Source organism: Eleutherodactylus coqui, chromosome 5 (assembly GCF_035609145.1).
Source record: "Eleutherodactylus coqui strain aEleCoq1 chromosome 5, aEleCoq1.hap1, whole genome shotgun sequence".
NCBI lineage: Eukaryota > Metazoa > Chordata > Amphibia > Anura > Eleutherodactylidae > Eleutherodactylus > Eleutherodactylus coqui.
Window position 1 is genome coordinate 264065410 of NC_089841.1, and position 20431 is coordinate 264085840.

The 20431-nt window shown below is 44.8% G+C and overlaps 1 protein-coding gene across 3 annotated transcripts in view; it reads right to left on the bottom strand.

Annotated features, from left to right (window-relative positions):
- Positions 1–685, bottom strand: part of SIN3B (SIN3 transcription regulator family member B) — a 75068-nt gene extending 74383 nt beyond the window's left edge. For 2 of the 3 annotated variants that reach the window (XM_066604616.1, XM_066604615.1), the window contains exon 1: positions 519–685. The gene's annotated coding sequence lies outside the window, so the exon portion shown is untranslated. The remainder of the gene's footprint in view (positions 1–518) is intronic. The other variant, XM_066604617.1, reaches the window with a different exon arrangement.
- Between the last annotated feature and the right edge of the window lie 19746 nt (positions 686–20431).

Here is a 20431-nt window from a genome sequence, read left to right on the forward strand (position 1 = left end):
GCCTCATACAGTATGTATATATTATATATTCCCCAGTACAGTACATATCCCCCAGTACAGTATATATATCGCACCCCTCCCTGATACAGTATATATGCCTTTCCCCAGTACAATAAATAGTATATATCCCAGCCTCATACAGTATGTATATATTATATATCCCCAGTACAGTACATATCCCCTCCCCTGTACTGAACAATCTATACCGCAGTACACTATATATGCCCTCCCCAGGTACAGTATATACATCCCCTTCCCCCCACCTAGTACATATATCCCCTCCCCCGGTATTGTACATACATCCCATCTCCCCCAGCCCAATATGTGTCCCCTCCCCCAGCACTGTATGTACACAGCCACATCTCCTCCAGGCTGTCCGCTCCACATCCCCCGCCGTTAGCAGCCTCAGTCACTGCCGCCGCCTTTGCCAGGGCTCCATCATTGTAGCCTCCGCCGCTTTGTGACTGTCCTCCATCTCTAACCTGCCTCTCTCTCCTCCGGTGAAGCCCCGTCATTACCTCCCCTCTCGGCAGTTACTTCCTCCCCGCCATCTTTACTAGTGGGGGCGCTGTCATTTCCGCTGCTGTTACCGGGAATACACCGGAGCCTGCCTTCCAAATTGACACAAAGTACGACGGGAAATCCGCCGCCGTCAGCGCACGTAGCGTGACGTCACTCCGCACATTCCATCGGAAGGACGCACGGAGGTAGACAGCGTATAGCAGGGGCTGGCTGGTCAGCAGGAGGGGGCGGGGCTGGGAGGTCGGCCTGTGGGAGGAGCTTGTACAGACAAAAGGTGTCAGCGCTCTCCATAGCAACCAATCAGACTGCAGCTCACATCATTCTAGAGCCGCTGTGGAGAGAACAGTAGATTTATTTGACCATAGATGCGAGGTTATTGATGCAGGTGTGCTCCTGTCGCGGTGCTGCCCATAAACAGCGCCCCACGATGGTAATGCGTTAGTGCCACACATTGGACCTGCCTGACCCACACATCCATGTCGGCATGCATTCTTCTCGCATTTAGGGCTAATGCCCACAGACGGATTGTCGCTGCGTAATTCAGGTCCAGACGCCCGCCGTGAATTCCGCAGCAATGACCGTCCATAGCCATGTTGTGTTGCAAGATTCTCCCCCGCCCACGAGCAAAAAACCGCAGCATGCTCTATTTTGTGCGGAAAAATCGCAGAGACGGAGTCAATGGAAGCCGTCCGTCCCGCGATATTCCACACAATGGGCACCGCGGAAGTATCGCAGTAATCCGTGTCATAGCCCAGCGCCGGCGCATCATGCCCTGTACTGCACAGGGGCGCTGGCTCGCTGGGCAAGATACTCGTGGCGCATCCGGACAGGTGAGTATAGGGTCTCTGGGCGTCACCCGGTCTGATTCCGCAGTCGGAATCCAACTCGGCCGTGAGCATGAGGCCTCATGTCCACGGGGAAAATCAGGCCCGCTACGGATTCTACATGTAGAATCTGCAGCGGGTCCCTCCTGCCCCGCGGACATGAGCGCTGAAAATAAGAATTTAAAAGAATTTACCCATCCGGAGCGGGCGGGGAAAGCCTTCTCTTCCTCACGGCCGGATCTTCTTTTTCGGCCGGTGGATGAACTCATCATGCCGGCGGCACGTCGCCGACGTGCCGCGCACATGCGCAGGACACATCCGCCGAGCCGAAGCAAGAAAGATGCGGCCGTGAGGAAGAGAAGACCTTCCCGGTCCGCTCCGGATGGGTAAATTCTTTTAAATTCCTATTTTAGGTCTCCCGCGGATCCGGACGGCTTCCATAGGCTTCAATAGAAGCCCGCAGGAGCCGTCCCCGCGGGAGACCCACACGAAAATGGAGCATGGTCCAGATTTTTTCATGCTCCATTTTTTTTAAAATCCCTTTTATTGACCATCCGCGGGTATTTATCTACCCGCTGGTGGTCAATGCATCCCTATGGGGGTGCGGATCCGCGGGCAGGAGAAGAGTCAAAATCCGCTGCGGATTTTAATTCTTCTTTTGCCCGTGGACATGAGCCCTTAGTCTCTAATTTCTGGTCTACCCATGGGGGCTACCTTTATCACCAAAAACTACTGGCCAGGGCAAAAGGGGTGTGGTCTGGGCGTGGCCAGTGATTTCTTCTTAGTTATTCCACCTGAAAGTGTATAAGCTGACAACCACCGCCACCTTGCTTATACGAGGGGCTGCTGATAAATCTTTGGCTTTGTGTTCTTTTGTTTCTATGGTAACGAATGTTACATCACATGAAAGCCTTATGTGTCTAATATTTGCTTAGGCTGCATAGGTGACATGGTTGTTTACCCACATGACCGCTGCAGCCAATAGGAAGGCTAGGACGTCATCAGTGACTTCTACAGTAGATTCATTGGATGATTGACGTCTCCCATCAGATGCTGGGGTGTCGGACCACCGGTTGTTGTGTTGAGTATATTGCTTTTGTATAGTTTTGAGCAATGGGAGACAAAAAAATCTAAAAAAGTAATAACTTGGAAAACCCCTTTCAGGTAGTAAAGGCAGTGAGTTGCACTGAACAAAATTATCATAACACTGAGTTAAGTAAACTGATGGGTGAGGAATATTTGTGGGAACGTTACCCTCTGTGTATTATACAAAGGTCAAAGCCGCAGTTTGGGATATTGCAATAATTGCAGTAGTTATCCTGGTTCAGATTGGAAATCAGCACGGAGAAGAAATGTAATTACCATGACGACCTTCAGACTCCTAAAATCCCTAATGGCCAGTGAAGGGTGACTTAAAAAACAGTATCAAATTGTATAATTTGCACTATATACTGCAATATTGAGAGTTTGCAATCTACAAAGTGTGAAGGAGACCCTGTGTATGTGAGCTGCCTGCTAAAATAACGGATCTCAACTGTTTCAGTTATTAGGTACACCCTTATTATAGTAATAATATATGTATTCTATTGTATATATTATCTTTTCATATGTTTCTCACATGAGCCTATCCAAATGTGTGTGTCTATATATATATATATATATATAGAGAGAGAGAGAGAGAGAGAGAGAGAGAGAGAGAGAGAGAGATTGGTATATTTTCCTTCTTAGTGAATAGCTAGCATTTAAATGGTTAACTTGTTCTTGCTATACAGAAAAGTGAACGCAAAATCAGTTTCGTTTCTTAAAGGGGTTGTCCCGCGGCAGCAAGTGGGTCTATACACTTCAGTATGGCCATATTAATGCACTTTGTAATATACATTGTGCATTAATTATGAGCCATACAGAAGTTATAAAAAGTTTTATACTTACCTGCTCCGTTGCTGGCGTCCTCGTCTCCATGGTGCCGACTAATTTTCGCCCTCCGATGGCCAAATTAGCCGCGCTTGCGCAGTCCTGGTCTTCTGCTCTCTTCAATGGAGCCGCTCGTGCAGAATGCAGGCTCCGTGTAGCTCCGCCCCGTCACGTGCCGATTCCAGCCAATCAGGAGGCTGGAATCGGCAATGGACCGCACAGAAGAGCTGCGGTCCACGGAGGAAGAGGATTCCGGCGGCCATCTTCACAGGTAAGTATAGAAGTCACCGGAGCGCGGGGATTAAGGTAAGCGCTCCGGTAAGCTTTCTGTACGTCCCTGCATCGGGGTTGTCTCGCGCCGAACGGGGGGGGGGGGGGTTGAAAAAAAAAAAACCCGTTTCGGCGCGGGACAACCCCTTTAAGAATCATGTGTCTTAGTAGCAGCATACACCTTAAGGCGTTAACATATGTTAAATATTAGAGTCATTACAAGCTAAGCCAATTGTGTAGATCGTCACCACCCTAACTTTTGCTTACTTGGTAAAGCATATATATATACACATGTGTCTGCCTTGTAATAAACTCAGAAGAGCTCCATTGTCGTATGATACTGGCTAGTGTCATGTGTCAGTGATTTGTGTACACAGCTTCTCACATATGATTCAGAGCAGACAATGAGACACTGTATGAAGTTCCTTAGAGCTCCAACAATAACTGGCACTCAAACAGGGACGAGAGACAAGGATTTTTTTTCTGACTGCTTAAGTTTGAGGCTCAGATGATAGAGCAATCGAAGAAACTGCAGTAGTGAGGTGAGTCATATGATTCATATGTACTATATACCTCAGCTCCTTATATTGTTTCTCATCTGTCTTAGAGCTCTGGTTGGGTAAATTAAACCACATATGGGTTTTCTTTGTGTAATTTAAAATCTCTCATCCTTTAATAGATAACAAACCCTGCAAACGTGTTTCATTGTACTGTGAATATGTGAATGTTTGGGTGCTGTGTAAGATCTGTTTTGTTTGTTTGTCGTTACCCTGGTTTACCAGTGTCGAGTCATTGATGGATTGCTGAGCGTAGTCTCAAAGGTTTTTATTAAATAGTTTTTCTGTGCAAAGGTATGCGTCCCTGCTGAATAACGGACTGATCTAAGAGTAGCATGCTAGTGGTGTAGCGTATGTAGATCAGATTAAAAATGGGTAGCACTGACAGCAAGCGGGTGGATGCTCGAAAATGTTACACAGTACCGCAGATTGTATCTCATATGGAAGAGAAAAGAATGTGAGCAAGTTGAAGAAGGTTGATTACATCAGGAAACCTTTCTGGAAGAATGTGTTGATAACGGAAAAAAGGGCATTGGAATGAAAATGGTGGATACATGTATAGTTATTGTGTCTTGGAGGAGAAGGAGTTGGCTTCTTCTTCCGTTGTGAATGATAAGACATCAAACGGTGACGCTGTTCCCTCTGATAAGGAGGCAGCACATGACACGCCTGCTCCTGTTGTGCCAGCCCTACTGCCCCCCCATACAAGCTCTCTGAATAGACTTGTTGGCTTTGCACACAAAGGAATAAGGCATGGCAAGATGCCTGCCTGGCTTGATGGTGCTCCTAGACAACACCCCTTACCAGCGTCCAGTCAGGCCATGCCCCCGGTGGCCATTTCAGTGCCAGTCATGGCCTGCGTCCATTTTAGAATCTGCTGTAACAATACCTTCGGTCACCCCCCAAGCGCCATCTTAACTCCACAGCAGGCACAGTTTGGCTTCTCACCTCCCATAGATAAAAAATTCACTGAGGCATAAAGCCCTAATCACAGAAGATCCCTAAAATCAAATCTTTTATTGATATATATTAAAAACACTGGGCTTAGAAAAAATCATAAATGATAAGGACAAAAAAGAAACAAATATACTCGTGCGTGTGACAATATTCCCATGGGGAAAATTCTGTGCGAGACTATATTGATTCGTCTCACATGTCAAACTTTATTTTATCTTGTTTTTGTTTTTAGAATAAACATCCCATGGAAAAGAATAGAGAGCTTCCAGTAATGTCTGAGATCAGTCCCAAATATAGGGGGTTCGTGATAATCAAACTGACTGTAGGTATAGTATGGTCCAATGGTCCACCCCCATTTTTTTTAGATGAGAGTGTTCTGGGCTGATTTACTGGACAAACCCTCTATAGTAGATACGAACTTAGCCTAAATAGACGAGAGGAAGAATCATATACTGATGATCGCTAGGGTAAATGTGGTAGGGTAAAAATCAGCCTCCTACAAGGGAAGTCAATCAGGGCTGGAGGCTATACTACTCTCTCTATCTATCTAGCCTAATGGGTTATTGTCCCCTGTTTCTGCATCTGCTCTCACCTTAGGTAGCTCAGTATTTTGGCCATCATAGATGGCCTAGGTTCTAGCTAGTATTTTATCAAGCAATCTAGACCTAGTTTTAAGCTACTTGGTTGAGGAGCCCAGATCTGGTTCATATTAGGCTACCTCTATGCGATCTATAGGGATCTCAGAGCTAGCTATATGATAATATGCAAGGAATAGAGGAGCTCTGTCTAACTTCACTGACAGAGCTACCTTTTATATCATACCTCAGGGTCGCATCATTTAGACCCTCAGGCATCTATCCTTGCCATAGTAATAAGGATTCACCAAGCATTTATCCTGGTGGTTGAAAGTATATTTCTATTGGTATTTATTACAGTAACATTCAGACACTAAAATCTTTGTCTGGAACTGGGGGGAGCATTTTGGGCCCCCTCCTAGTCATTTCTAATATCTCTGACCACCTGGTTCCTGAAGAGTTGCAGGTCCAACTGAAATGCATTGAACCACATGAATTACATCTGAATCTTTTTAGAATATCTAGTTCAGTAGACCTCTCTTGTAGGAGCCCGATTTTTACCGTACCACATTTACCCTAGCGATCATCAGTATATGATTCTTCCTCTCGTCTATTTAGGCTAAGTTCGTATCTACTATAGATGGTTTGTCCAGTAAATCAGCCCAGAACACTCTAATCTAAAAAAAGGGAGTTGACCATTGGACCATACTATACCTACAGTCAGTTTGATTATCACGAATCCCCTATATTTGGGACTGATCTCAGACATTACTGGAAGCTCTCTATTCTTTTCCATGGGATGTCTATTCTAAAAACAATATAAAATCAAGTTTGACATCTGAGACGAATCAATATAGTCTCACACAGAATTTTCCCCATTGGAATATTGTGACATGCACGAGTATATTTGTTTCTTTTTTGTCCTTATCATTTATGATTTGTTCTAAGCCCAGTTCTAAAAACACTTTAATATATATCAATAAAAGATTTGATTTTAGGGATCACCTCCCATAGATGTATCTTTTACCTAGCATCGCTATGCTTGCACTGGTAGTAGTGCACAACATCAATGATGAGCGCCTTCTCTGAATTGCGTAGGAATGTTCAGAACCCCTCCATCCTGTGTCCTCTGTGTCATAATGATATGTTGTCTGTGTTAGATGTGTGCTATAAGATAAATTCTGTATGATACTGTGGATTATTTAGCCATAGTTCTAGATTTTAGGTAGAAAATCTAGAGGGATATGTATTGTCTCCTTAAGAGAAGTGTCAGGTAGTGTTTGCACTGAGGGGACAGGTTGCTAAGGGTGACAGTAGCACTGATAAAGATCAGGGATAGTTGGCAGCAGTAGAGACATTTTCAGAGAAAGAAGGAATGATTACATAATGCAGATAGTCCTGGGCTAAGACAGTGAAGAAATAAAAGTCTAGAGTAGCATTAAATGAAGTTGACGGGTAATGGCTTGATGAGTACTGGTTCTGTGTGGTATGGTTGGTTTTACAAATGGTTAAAGAACTTTTCTTCATTTGGAATGCTTGATTCTTGTAAGCCCTGATGGAAAAGTTGCTTCCTTCTTTCACCTCCCCCCCCCTCAACCTTACAGAACTTATCAGACACTTTCAGCGAGAGAGAGGGCGAGGGGGGTTGTTTAGGTCGGAGAATCAAGTGAGTTTGTATACCGATAACGGGAGTAGTGGTACTTGTATGAATTCCTATGCTATGCAGTAAAGATTGTGTGTGGAGGATTATATGGTTATTGATTTAAATGAGAGAAAAAGACTTGACCACATGGATGGATGAAAGTTTATGACAAGTGTTCAAGCTGTAATGAATGTGAAATGTGTGATGAAGATATTGTTTGGGGATTAAAATTTCTCTCCCCTACGCATAAGACTCTAGTGACCGCTCAGGGTGGAATGTGAATTTCATCCACATTTTTGTTTCCCTTTTTTTCTATTTCTTTGCATATGTACGTGTCAGTCTACAGTGCAGCTCCGGCATTCTATTCATGAACTCAGAAGTTCAGAATAAGCAACAATAAACACAAGACTGAAGTGCACTTCTTTGTAGATGAATGCCTACTCAATAAATCTTTCTGCTTGACTGACAAGGCATTGCACACAAAAAAACACAAAGTTTTTTTTACACTCCTTGTAAATTGAAGTCTAGTTTTTTTTCTGTCTCAGCCCTGGGAATATTGGACTATACTAAGCATTTCAATATTGCTTGTGGGGCGCCCTCTTGTTTTAGAAATAGTAGCAGCAGGTCAGCAGCAGCTGGACAAATCTTCTGAGATAGTTTTACATTTTTCTGTTACAGTATTAGGCCCCGTGAAGTCACGGCCAATACTGGCACAGGTTCAGCTCAAACTTTGGTCCACAGCACCTCACTTTCGTCTACTGTGCACTCTGCTCTGGCCACACAACGTGTCCAATTAAGCGCTGCAACACCCCCAACCCCGCTACCTTGCTGCATCTGGAAAAGGAGACTCTATAATAGCAGCCAGAGTAATCCCTGGATCAATATTTAAGATCAACAACCCCACTGGTCACCTAATGTCTATATCCTGTAATATCATAGTGCTGTAGAAAGACATCTAGTCCCCTCTTAAACATCTATCTATCTATCTATCTATCTATCTATCTATCTATCTCATATCTATCTATCTATCTCCTATCTATCTATCTATCTATCTATCTATCTATCTATCTATCTATCTATCTATCTATCTCTCTCTCTCTCATATCTCTCTCTCTCATATCTATCTATCTATCTATCTATCTATCTATCTATCTATCTCATATCTATCTATCTATCTATCCCATATCTATCTATGTCTATCTATCTATCTATCTATCTATCTATCTATCTATCTATCTATCTATCGATCTCTCTCTCATATCTATCTATCTATCTCATATCTATCTATCTATCTAATATCTATCTATCTATATCCTATCTATCTATGTATCTATCTATGTATCTCTCCTATCTATCTCTCCTATCTATTGTAGGGGGTCTTTTCAAAGGAGACCAAATGCTAATGTTGCCTGGGTCCAAATTAGTATAAGCAATTCAACGAGTACTCGGAGAAGACATGAGCTGACAACACAAGCAGCGTGTGTGATCAGAATGAATTCTAGTTTATTCAAGAAAATACATTAGATTATATAGACCATAGACCATTATCTAGGCAGGATGCGCTTATCTCTTGGTCAGCATTTTATTACAACAACACATTCCTTCTTAATGAACTACTGCAAAGAGAAAACTTGGAGCCAGGACATCCTGTGAATGTACCATAGATAAGCAGAAACCTTGAACAACTCAGAGGAGTCAGTTCCTGGCCACCTGGCTCCTATCTTTCCTAACTAACCAAAGCACATTTTGTATTTCAACTATTTAATTCTTATTTTGATAGCTCAGCAACAAAATTAACCCCTTACATATCCCCCGTTTGGACATAGGGTCCACCATCATGCTAGGTACTTCACCCGAGTGGTGCCGGCTCCTGCCAGATTCCCTAGAGTCATGTGGTGGTCCCAAAGTCCATCTGGGTTAAAGTTTAGCAAAAGCCTTTTCACTACATTTGGTGATACATGAGATTACAATTTTTATAACTATATTCATGCATAATAAAATCATCACAATTTGTAATATACTTTGTAGAATCCCCATAAACCAACCTCCTAACCCCGAGAACCAATTGGCAGGGTTCAAAGAACTAAATGTGTTACCCCACCAGCTATCCCTGGTTTCTGAGTTTTCATTTGTCCATGCAAGCAGTTCTTTCGACGGAACAGGAACAGCCAGGAAAGGAAGACTAGTGGCAATTACTGGTGCGTGTGGGCAAGTCCAACAGTCCTTCACCTGTGAGGTGTTCAGTCCATCTACCAGTATTTGGTAGTGTCTAACAAAGTGGTTCTGGGCATTGTGTCCAAGCTTAACTTTCTCATATGGAGGCAAAGTATGGAGCGAGGAGTCCAAAAGTCCAACAATAAACAAAATGTCCTTCATTTTTCCTTCTCATGGGGGGGGGGGGGGCAAAGCAGGGAGTGAAAAGTCCCATTAGTCCCAAGACAAGCAACAGTTCCTTCAACTTTTACTGAAGTAGGTGTGGTCAGCAGGACTTGATAGGGCCCCTTGAATCTGGGCCCTAGGGATTTCCGGACACGCCTCTTTACGACCACCCAGTCTCCAGGTTGTAGAGAGTGTGATCCCTCTAAGTTGTCTTGGTCTGGAATGGAAGAAAAGACTCGATTCTATGTTATTGTTAGTTGGTCACACAGGTGCTTTACATATCCGGTTACTGTGTCATAGCCCTGCTGTGGGGCCTGTGGATGATACAGCCCCAATCTTGGCATAGAGCCAAACAACACTTCTTTTAACTTAAGCGTACCGTTTAGTCTTTCAACCTTGTCTGAACTCTGCGGGTGGTTTGGGGTGTGAAACGCTTGTTCCACCCCAAGGGCTGACATCACCTTTCGCATCACTTCACCTGTAAAATGTGTACCTCTGTCGCTCTCAATTGTCTCTGGTACCCCAAATCTACCTACAATTTCTGACACAAGTTTAGTCGCTGTGCATTGTGCGGTGGCTTTGGACAGGTCCATGCACACAAGGACATACTCATACCTGCCTGATTTGGGAAACTGGATGTAATCGATTTGTAATCTCTGGAAGGGATACAGTGGTCTGGGTATGCACTTCCGGGGGGTCCTAACCACTTGTTGTGCAGGATGCACACTTCACATGCCTTCACATATGCCTTCCCCAACCTGTCGAACCCTGGAGCATACCATACCTTGTCCACAACAGAAACCATGGCATTCCGAGAGGCATGCACTTTCCCGTGAGCTAGGACGGTGAGGTGGGGGTAGGCAGCCGCTGGTAAACACACTCTGTCTCTCATCATCCACACATCCTTCACTTTCCTCCCTCCTGCCATGGCCCATCTCTCCTCTTCCCTTCTGGTGGGCTGCAGTACCACCTCGGTAGAAGCAGCAAAAGAAAAAATGCTGGCAGATACCCCGGAGTCCTCCTCAGGTGGGCAGGATCTTAGCCGGGTACTAACCCTGCACACACAGTCCTCTCTGTCCAGCAGGGCTGCAGCCTTGGCTGCTCTATCGGCCTTCTCGTTACCCTTGTGTTACCATACAGCGCGGCACGGGGTCCCGCGGTCGGCGCGCGTCGCTCCGGCGTCGGCTCTGGCGGCCTGGAGCCCTGTGTCGAGGTTATCCCAGCAGCTTGGGGCGGCCGGTGGGCGGCGGCGTGGGCGTGTCCGCCCGCAGGGTGCCGCCCGCAGGGTGCCGCCCGCACTCCTCCGTTCTTCTTATGCAGCAGTGGGTGGAGTTGCCTCCTCCCACTCTCCGCCCCTGGGCGGAACCTTGTGGTTAAAAGACTGGCAGTGAAGTGAGCTCACTGCCAGTTATTGGTTCTGCTTTCATCTAGTCAGTCTGTCTGCAGTTTACCTCAGCCAGTCCCTAGTTGTCTGTCAGCTCCTTCTATCCTCTCTCAGTCTGTTGCTGTTGGTCCTGTTAGCCTCTAGTTTGGTCTGTCCCAGTCAGCACTAGTTGCTATTCAGTGTCCTGTCTGTTTGCCTGTGAGCTCCATCTCCAGCCCTGCTTGTACTTGTAAGTTCTGTTGGTTTGTTCCACCTGCCTCTTCTGTCGGCACTCTGTTCCCCGTTAGTGAGTTTCCTTCTAGGTAGTTGCCAGGTCCCCAGCCAGAGCAGGGACCGCCGCCCAGTTGTCCGCCTGGGGTTAGCCAGGACCGAGGCAAGTAGGCAGGGACAGTGGGGTGCGGGAAGATCAGGGCACCCCACCTGGCGCTCGGGGGGGGCAGAGTGCCGTAACACCTTGCTCTCCATGGACTGACCCTGAGTGTGTGCTTTAACTTTTACTATAGCTACCTGTTCTGGCAACATGATAGCTTCCATCAGCGAACTTACAGCTTTCCCATTCTTGATCGGCTTGCCTTGAGCTGTGAGGAAGCTCCTCGCGCGCCAGATAGGCCCATAATCGTGTGCAGTACCAAAGGTGTACCTGGAATCAGTTGTAGATGTTAGCAGTGGTACCTTCTGCAATCGTACAGGCCTCAGTTCCTGCGCTGACATGTGTGGCGGCAGTGGTCTTTGTACAAGTATCTCATTCAGTGTGACTACTTCAAAACCGGTTACAAACCTTCCTTCGTCATTCAGGTATCTGGATCCATCCACAAACAGCTCAAACTGGGGGTTCTGCAGAGGCTTGTCTGTGACATGCACGAACCCAGCCGTTTCCTGGGCCATGAGGGCCACACAGTCATGCTGGTTTCCGGTGTCAAATGCCTCCTGTTCGTCAGTCAGAGAGCCGTAAAACAACTGATCCCCTGTACTTACTCCCCCATTTGAATCTACGTCACCTAATGGAAGTAAGGTGGCTGGATTCAAGGTGGTGCACCTTTGGAATGAGATGTTCGAGGAGGGATGCACTGCGAGTTCCATTTCTATCTGTCTGGCAAGAGACAGATGTCTACGGCTTACCTGAGTCAGGATACCATGTATGTCATGTGGGGTGTAGATCACCACGGTGTGATCTAGGACAATGTCAGAACTTTTGTCCAGTAGTGCCTGGACTGCTAGAACCGCTCGGACGCATGATGGAGACCCTCTAGCCACCGCGTCAAGATGGGCACTGTAGTATGCTACAGGTCGTTTTTTTTTGTCACCATGCATTTGTGTCAGTACAGCGGTGGCGTGTCCTGCCATCTCAGTGACGTACATTTGGAAAGGTTTGTCATAGTCTGGCAGTCTGGTTATCTGTACTTTCAGCTGATGGAAGGCTGACTCGGCGTGCAGGGTCAGGGCAAATGGCCGTGAACCCAAACAGTCGTACAGAGGCTGCATGGTCATGGAGGCAGAGCGTATCCACGGCCGGCAGTGTGAAACCAGTCCCAAGAAGGTATGCAACTGGGCATGGGAGGTGGGAAGTTGCATATCACTTACCACCTTCGTGTGCTCCGGCGTCAGGTGTTTAGTACCTGGACCTAGGCAGTGGCCCAGGAACACTACATGAGATTTGCAGAACTGAAGTTTGTCTTTGCTAGCTTTGCAGCCATTCTACTCTGATGGAGGAAACACAAAAGGCTTAGTGATGCATTGAGGTAACTATTTGGGTCAGGAGTACATAAAAAAGTGAATCATCAACATATTACAAGAGGGCGGTGCCCTCGGGAATTGGCCAGGCGTCTAATACCAGCTTCAGGCATCTGGTGAACTGGTTTTGGGCTATTCTGTGCCCCTTATGGGCAGTACTGCTTTCCTCTGAAAATAAATGCAAACAAATACTGACAGTCTGGCTGGCCCTTTAAACTCTTTCTGTTAATGGGGAACAAAAGGGGTATTGGCTGAAAAGACACATTCCTTAAGGGCTTTAAGTTAACATAACGAAGAGACAGTGTCTGCAATTGCATCTTCCTGGACATGTGCCGGGGGGGGGGGGGGGGGGGGTACTGACGGACCAAGGGTTTTTTTCCCCTTCCTTTAGGTAGACCATTACCAATGAGACTGACAGTCTGCCGAGGTCCGTCTGGTAGCCCAAAGGCTCGAAGGAACGACACTAAATACTTGTTCCTCTGCGTGCGTAAGAGTGAGGACAGGGAGAGGTGTCGCTTGGTCTGCTGCCATCCGACAGAAGGTCGGGTGACTTTCAAACCCGGGGTGTATACGAGCCTCACCGGACGGGTGAAGTTCGATACAACATCCCAAGGGTCCCATCACATCGGTTCCCAATATGCTTTCAGGACCTTCCAGCACAAGGAAGCGCGTGAGGCATCGTTGTGAGGGTATATATATATATTGCCATATGTTCTTTATACTTTTATAGCTATATGCAAGTTTTATTCAATTCAAAATGAGAAAAAAACTTATATGTCGCCTTACATCAGATATTCCAAGGCTTTAGAAGGCTGAGAGAGATGTTCTAGAAATTCAGAGATGATACCGAACCAGACATGAAGGACGCGTGTACTTGGCCGTTTTCCCAGAAGCCCATATCAAGATGTTCCACTATGTACATAATTTTCACTGTCCCAGGCCGGAAATCCGGACTTCTTAGAATTGAGTGGGTGATTCTTTGCACTGGAGTTAATTAAATACGTGATTTTCTGTACAAGCCAGAGGCGCCTCACTGTCTAAGGCGGAAATCCGGACTTCCCATATATGGTTATAAGCCCATCACCCCTTGTTGGTGATGGGACAAAGGGTATAAGATCTCATGTAATCTGTAATAAAGCACAGCTGAGAGCCATGTCCCGTGTGAGGAATGATACCAGACCTCTGTGTGGTGTTTTCTTCTTACCGCCGGCAGCGGGCAAGTGGGGTGGGCCCGATTGGTGCTGTACTTAGAATATTTTATTACCCTGATAAATGGCGCAACCAACTGGGGCGACAAAGCCAGAGCCTACAACGCATTCCACCCGGATCCACGCCGCAGAGAAGCCGTCCTGCTGCAAACCGAGCCTGATCAACTCACAAGAACTCCAGGTAAGGCCAGCATATATTTATGTTGTGTTTTACACTGCGAAGTCTTGCAGCAGGACTGACTATCTGTGGTTTGTGACCGGACTGGTTGGGTTAAGAGTTCTACACGGTAACTCGTGTGGGCTCCGGGTTTGCCGTCATGGACCACTGACCGTGATATGCGCACCAATCGGTCACCCAGAAACTAGTCTGTAGTCTATTTGTACTTTGAAGTCCGTAGTGTTTTAGCGATAGTGGAGATTGTTTGATTGTTTGTTGTATCTGCAGAATTTTTTTTTCTCTTACTTTTCATTTGGTCTCACAGACGAAGGAACCCTCCGTTTGAGTTTATTTAGTCGTTAATGGTTTAGCTAAGGAGAGGGATGCACTCTGTAAGACAGGTCCCATAGACGAAGGAACCCTCCGTTTTAGTTTAGTTTAGTTGTTGATGGTTTAGCTGAGAGGGATGCACTCTATGAGATTGGTTCCATGGAAGAAGATTCCTTCGGTTGTCTTGCCGGTATATAAGGGGCTGACAATTCGGGTCAGAAGGATGCACTCTATGGAGCGTGTTATTTTTATTGTTGTTGATGTTCTAATATGCGTAAGATCTTATTAAAGAAGACAGAGCCCCTCAAGGGCTGCCGCCGTGCGGATGAATTTGTAGAATGTAAGAAAACTCTAATGAAAATGTGTGACACCGACCCGCACGGCAGATTACAAAATGGTGTCTGGAGGGAGGTCTTTAGGACCCAGAGGTGCCTTGGAAGATCAAGGTTTGCTAGAAAATACTGCTGGAGAGAGAGAGAGAGAGACAGTCAGAGTAAGTTAGGTATGTACACATTATTTGTTTAAGAAAGTATCCGTAAGTGAAATGTTGAAAAGTATAGTAAGTGATCAAGAGGGCGTCAGGAGAGTGTCTATTAAAGGTTATATTGGCAGTTAGGTAGGGAGAGAAGTATGAGAAACAAGCAAGTCGATAAGAAAGTTACAATGCATGTGATTTGTTGACAAAGAAAGGAGAAAAATGTGTATAATACAAGATAGATAATAGATATGGATATATATGTGTATATATGTATATACTGTGTGTGCAAATAGTTAACTGAGCTTGCTTTTAGATGAGAAAGATTGTTGACATGTAGCTGCGAGCTTGTGTTCAGTCTGTCTAGTTTTCAAGGTCGGAAGATAACAGCGAGAGAGAAAATGCAATAACAACCTTGGTTAATGTCTCTGCTTGCTTACAATGAATTGAAATGAATTTAATTAATTATACTGTCTTAGTAGACAGGAAATATAGCAATTTCTAAAACATATATTCTTACTTATACAGGGGTTGAAAATGAATGTTGCAAGGTCCCAGCATATGTGTTAATTATGAGTTCAAAATGCAGGCAATAGTTTAAGCTAAACAATTCAGTCTGTGTTTCATATTCGTAGAGAGATAACGGTTTGTTTTAAAAAAAGGTGGGGGCTTTCAGAATTCACTCCAAATTCAGGGTCACAGATTCTAAAATACTTTAGCGTTTAATACAGCATATAATAGCTTCAGTAAATAAGAAATATAGAATATTTCAGTCACTCAGCAAACTTTTTCACATAATTTGTCAAAGATAGCGCTCATTCACAATCTCATCTCAATAGAATTATGTACTTTATAAAATTATAGCACTCACCTCAATGTTTTTCAATTGATGATGTATGTTTGTCAAATTTTTTTTTCTGTGCATCTACATGGACTGGTACGCCTTCAATAGGGGGTGACGGAGCAGACTTGAGAGCAGGGATGGATGAGAGTTTGGGCCCGTGTTCAAGCTGTGGTGGAATGTGTGATGCAGATAATTGACTGGGGATAAAAGTCCTCCCCATGCATGGGACTTTGCTTGGTTGAGATGTGGACGTGTGGACTGTTACTCTGAAATGGAGTTGGGAAGAAAGTCGCAAGGAGCCAATATCGAAGGGGTGGAGCTAGATGATGTAATAGTACGTAGTAATGTTTCATCCCTCTTGTACAAGGGAGGGGTGAGGAGCTTGAACAGCTAGTAAAAGTTTTTTTTTTGTTTTTTTTTCTCCTGTCTGAAATTTGATAAAGATATTGCAGGCAGGATCAGACTAATAATGAATTCACTTAAAGGGATCTCACATTTCAAATATGAATAGATGTTTGTAGATTATTCTGCCCCGATGTAACTCATGTTTCTGCTATTGGTGCTAACATCTTACAGGCCTTATCTGCATCCATCAAATCTTTTTACAATGTTGTACTAACTTAAACCCGGCTACTATTGTTCCAATTGAGTACCCTGGTTTAAAGGGGGGAGGAGAATGCATAGGTGATCTAGGTATTGCAAGTCAGCCATTTTTAAATTCAGCCATTTTTAAATTTTTTGCAAGCCATTTTTAAATTTTTTTAATTTTTTGCAACAAGATTCTGATCTTTTTGAAATAGAATACCAGCCTGATTGTCTAGCATTGATGCAACAAGAAAATTTAAGTTTTAAAAAGTTACTGAAAGCCCTTGTTAATAATGCATATTTTGAGTTGTTTTTTATAGATGGTACCCAGGGTGATGGACGACTCCACACTGGATATACGGTGGTTACACAACAAGATGTCCTAAAAGCAGAATGTCTCCGCATGTCGCAGTACAAGAAGCGGAACTAAAAAAGGCACTCGCTGAGGCGTGTAGAGTGGAGGAAGGTAAGACGGCAAACATTTACACTGACTCCCGGTATGCATTTGGCATAGCTCATGATTACGGCCCAAAATGGAAGGCCAGACAGTTTTTTACCTCAGCAGGACAGCCAATTGAGAATGATGCAGCGGGCAGAGTCTCACGGAGGCCCTATTTCTACCTGACAAGGTGGAAAGCTCACACCAATTCCTACACCAAAGAAGCGAGAGGCAACGCCATCACAGGCCACACAGCAAAAGCAGCGGCCCTCAAGCCGTGGAAGAAAAGAAGAAAAGAAGAATTCGACAATAACTTTGGACTTTGACTTCACTTGGACTTTGATTTGAACTTGGACTTTGATTTGAACTTGGACTTTGATAAAAATTTGGCCTTTGATATGCTAAAGACTTTACAGTTAAGAAAAAGACAAATGGACTAAAAAGGGACGGCATATGGTGAACAGTCAACAGCACTTGCCTACCACGGTCCCTGTGCACCATGATGGCCCAGCTGACGCACGGGAAGACGCACCTCTCAAAGCAGCAATGATGACGACGCTTGAACAAGGACGGGTGGCTCCTGGGTTTTCTGTAGCTGCTGCATCATTTGTCCAATTTTGCATGATCTTTGCCGTAAGCAACAGGGCAGAAGTAAATTTGCCACATCACACTTGCCTAGACCACTCTACCCATTTCAGGGATTGCAAATTGGCTACACTCAGCTACCACTTGTTGGAAAGCATGAATATGTGCTTGTTGTTGATTTCTTTTCAGGTTGGAGATGTACTCTGTTACCAAAGTAAATAAGCAGGTAATCGCACAGAAGCTCATGAATGAGGTAATCCGCAGATACGGGGTACCGGAAGTGATTGAGTCAAACAAAGGTACACACTTCACAGGTGAAATAATGCAACACATCATGTCTGTTTTTGGGTATATTCCAGGCTTTTTACACACCCTACCGTCCACGGAGTAAGGGAAAGTAGATACAAAAGACAATAGTGGAAACGGGTAAATTTTGAATTGAGTGTCTTTCATTAGTTTTTCTTTTTCTTAGGAGGATACATGCCACAGTAGCTGAGTTTGGGGAATGATTTTCTTGTTAATTTTGTCATGGGTCCCTCCAAGGAATTGTCAATAATGCATTCTGCAGTCTCTGCTTTTCTCCCAGGTCCTACAGATGAGTGTCACTATCTGAAACCAGGTGACAGGGTCTATGTGAAAAAGTTTGAGAGAGAAACCCTGTTTGAATGTCCTTACCAGATGTTGCTCACCAACCCAACTGCAGTCAAGCTCGAAGGAAAGCCCACTTGGATCCACACTTCGCACTGAAAGAACTCATGATCCTGCATATCCTTTAAATGCTATAATGTGGTACAATTCCTCTAACACACACCTTTGACTACTGTACGCTAGCCCCCTGTTTCAGAACAAATTAATACAATGAAATGTGCAATATGAAGAGTACACTGAGGGTGAGAATCCAACACCGCATTGTGCTAAGAGACGTTGACACTGAGGGTAACTTTTATCCACATGTATACATAGATGTAATAGGAGTGCCAAGGGGGGTGCCAGATTAATTTAATTCTAGAGATCAGGTTAAAGCAGGTTTTGAGTCCTTATTTGCTATTGTCACTGTTAATAATAATGTAGATTGGATGAATTATATCTGTTCCAATCAGCAGAGGTTTGTAAACTACACCAGAGATGCTTTGCAAGGGTTAGCTGACCAGGTAGGGCCCACTGCATCCATGGCCCTAGAGTAGCCCTGGATATGATTTTAGCAGAAAGAGGTGGGGTATGTAACTTCCTGTATGTGTATTATCCCTTTGATCAAAGAGTATGAGTAAGGGACTGCATAATGTGACACCAATGTTTCCCTTGTTTAAAAAAGATGAAGAGCCAGTTCCGATAATGACAACCAGATACGTTACCAGAAGAATGGAGAAATGGACTAGTACTGCGCCGCCCCGGTCTCATAAGATGGACTGTCAGTGGACTTCCCATTTGCCTAGGGAAAGTGCAGAAGACCTTAGGTTCCGGCGAGGGTACACCCTGCGGGGTGTTAACTCGTACAGATAGAGGGTATGGATGCCCGGAAGTAAGCCCAGGGAATCCATGGCCTCCTTCTGAGGTGAGGTAGGGATCCCTCCCTTTTAGGAGTAGGGACTTACGGGCAGTGGAGAAACCCTGACGCAAGGGAGAGACGACCGAGGAAGAGTGCAAAGTCTGATGCTTGATCTCCATATTAAGTTTTTTAGGGGGGTTTGTGAGGGTATATATATATATTGCCATATGTTCTTTATACTTTTATACCTATATGCAAGTTTTATTCAATTCCAAATGAGAAAAAAACTTATATGTCGCTTTACATCAGATATTCCAAGGCTTTAGAAGGCTGAGAGAGATGTTCTAGAAATTCAGAGATGATACCGAACCAGACATGAAGGACGCGTGTACTTGGCCGTTTTCCCAGAAGCCCATATCAAGATGTTCCACTATGTACATAATTTTCACTGTCCCAGGCCGGAAATCCGGACTTCTTAGAATTGAGTGGGTGATTCTTTGCACTGGAGTTAATTAAATACGTGATTTTCTGTACAAGCCAGAGGCGCCTCACTGTCTAAGGCGGAAATCCGGACTTCCCATATATGGTTATAAGCCCATCACCCCTTGTTGGTGATGGGACAAAGGGTATAAGATCTCATGTAATCTGTAATAAAGCACAGCTGAGAGCCATGTCCCGTGTGAGGAATGATACCAGACCTCTGTGTGGTGTTTTCTTCTTACCGCCGGCAGCGGGCAAGTGGGGTGGGCCCGATTGGTGCTGTACTTAGAATATTTTATTACCCTGATATCGTGACCCTTTAAACATTACCTCAAGTGGTTCAGTTTCTGCCAGCTGAATTGGCACTCCTGAAACCCCTTGCACCGATTACCGCTAGACAATCAGGCTGGTATTCTATTTCAAATAGATCAGAACCTTAAAAAAAATAAATAAATTAAAAATAGCTGACCTGCAATACCTAGATCACCTATGTCTTCTCCTCCCCCCTTTTGAACTAGGATACTTAATTGGAAGAAGAGTAGCCGGGTTCAAGGTAGTAGCAACATTGAAAAGAATGACAAGAGCACATTGTAGCTGGATTTGACGGGCCAGAAATAAGTGCTTGGGTTGCACTTGCGTGTATATGCTCCGGATGTCATGAGGGGTGAGGACCACTAGGGGGTAGTTCAATACCAACGCCGAAGATTTGTCAACCATTGCCTCTACTGCTGCCACTGCACACACACATGAGGGAGCTCCTCGAGCCACTGGATCCAGCCTCATGGAGTAGTATCCAAGTGGCCGTGGTTGTCCTCCGTGCTTTTGTGTCAATACTGTCGTCATATAGCCAGAAAATTCAGTACAGAAAAGAATAAAGGATAAAGTGTAAAGGGTGGAGAGCTGAGAATTGAGCTTCAGAGGTGAGAGAGAAAAGAATGATTGAAAGACAGTCATAGAGTGGTTGCATAAGAGAGGAAACAGAATGGACCCATGGGCGGCAGTATGAAACAAAGCCCAGAAAGGTGCGGAGTTTGGCAGCAGGTGTAAGTACAGGTATGACTTTTGGTCAGCAGCCTTTTGTTCCTATGTC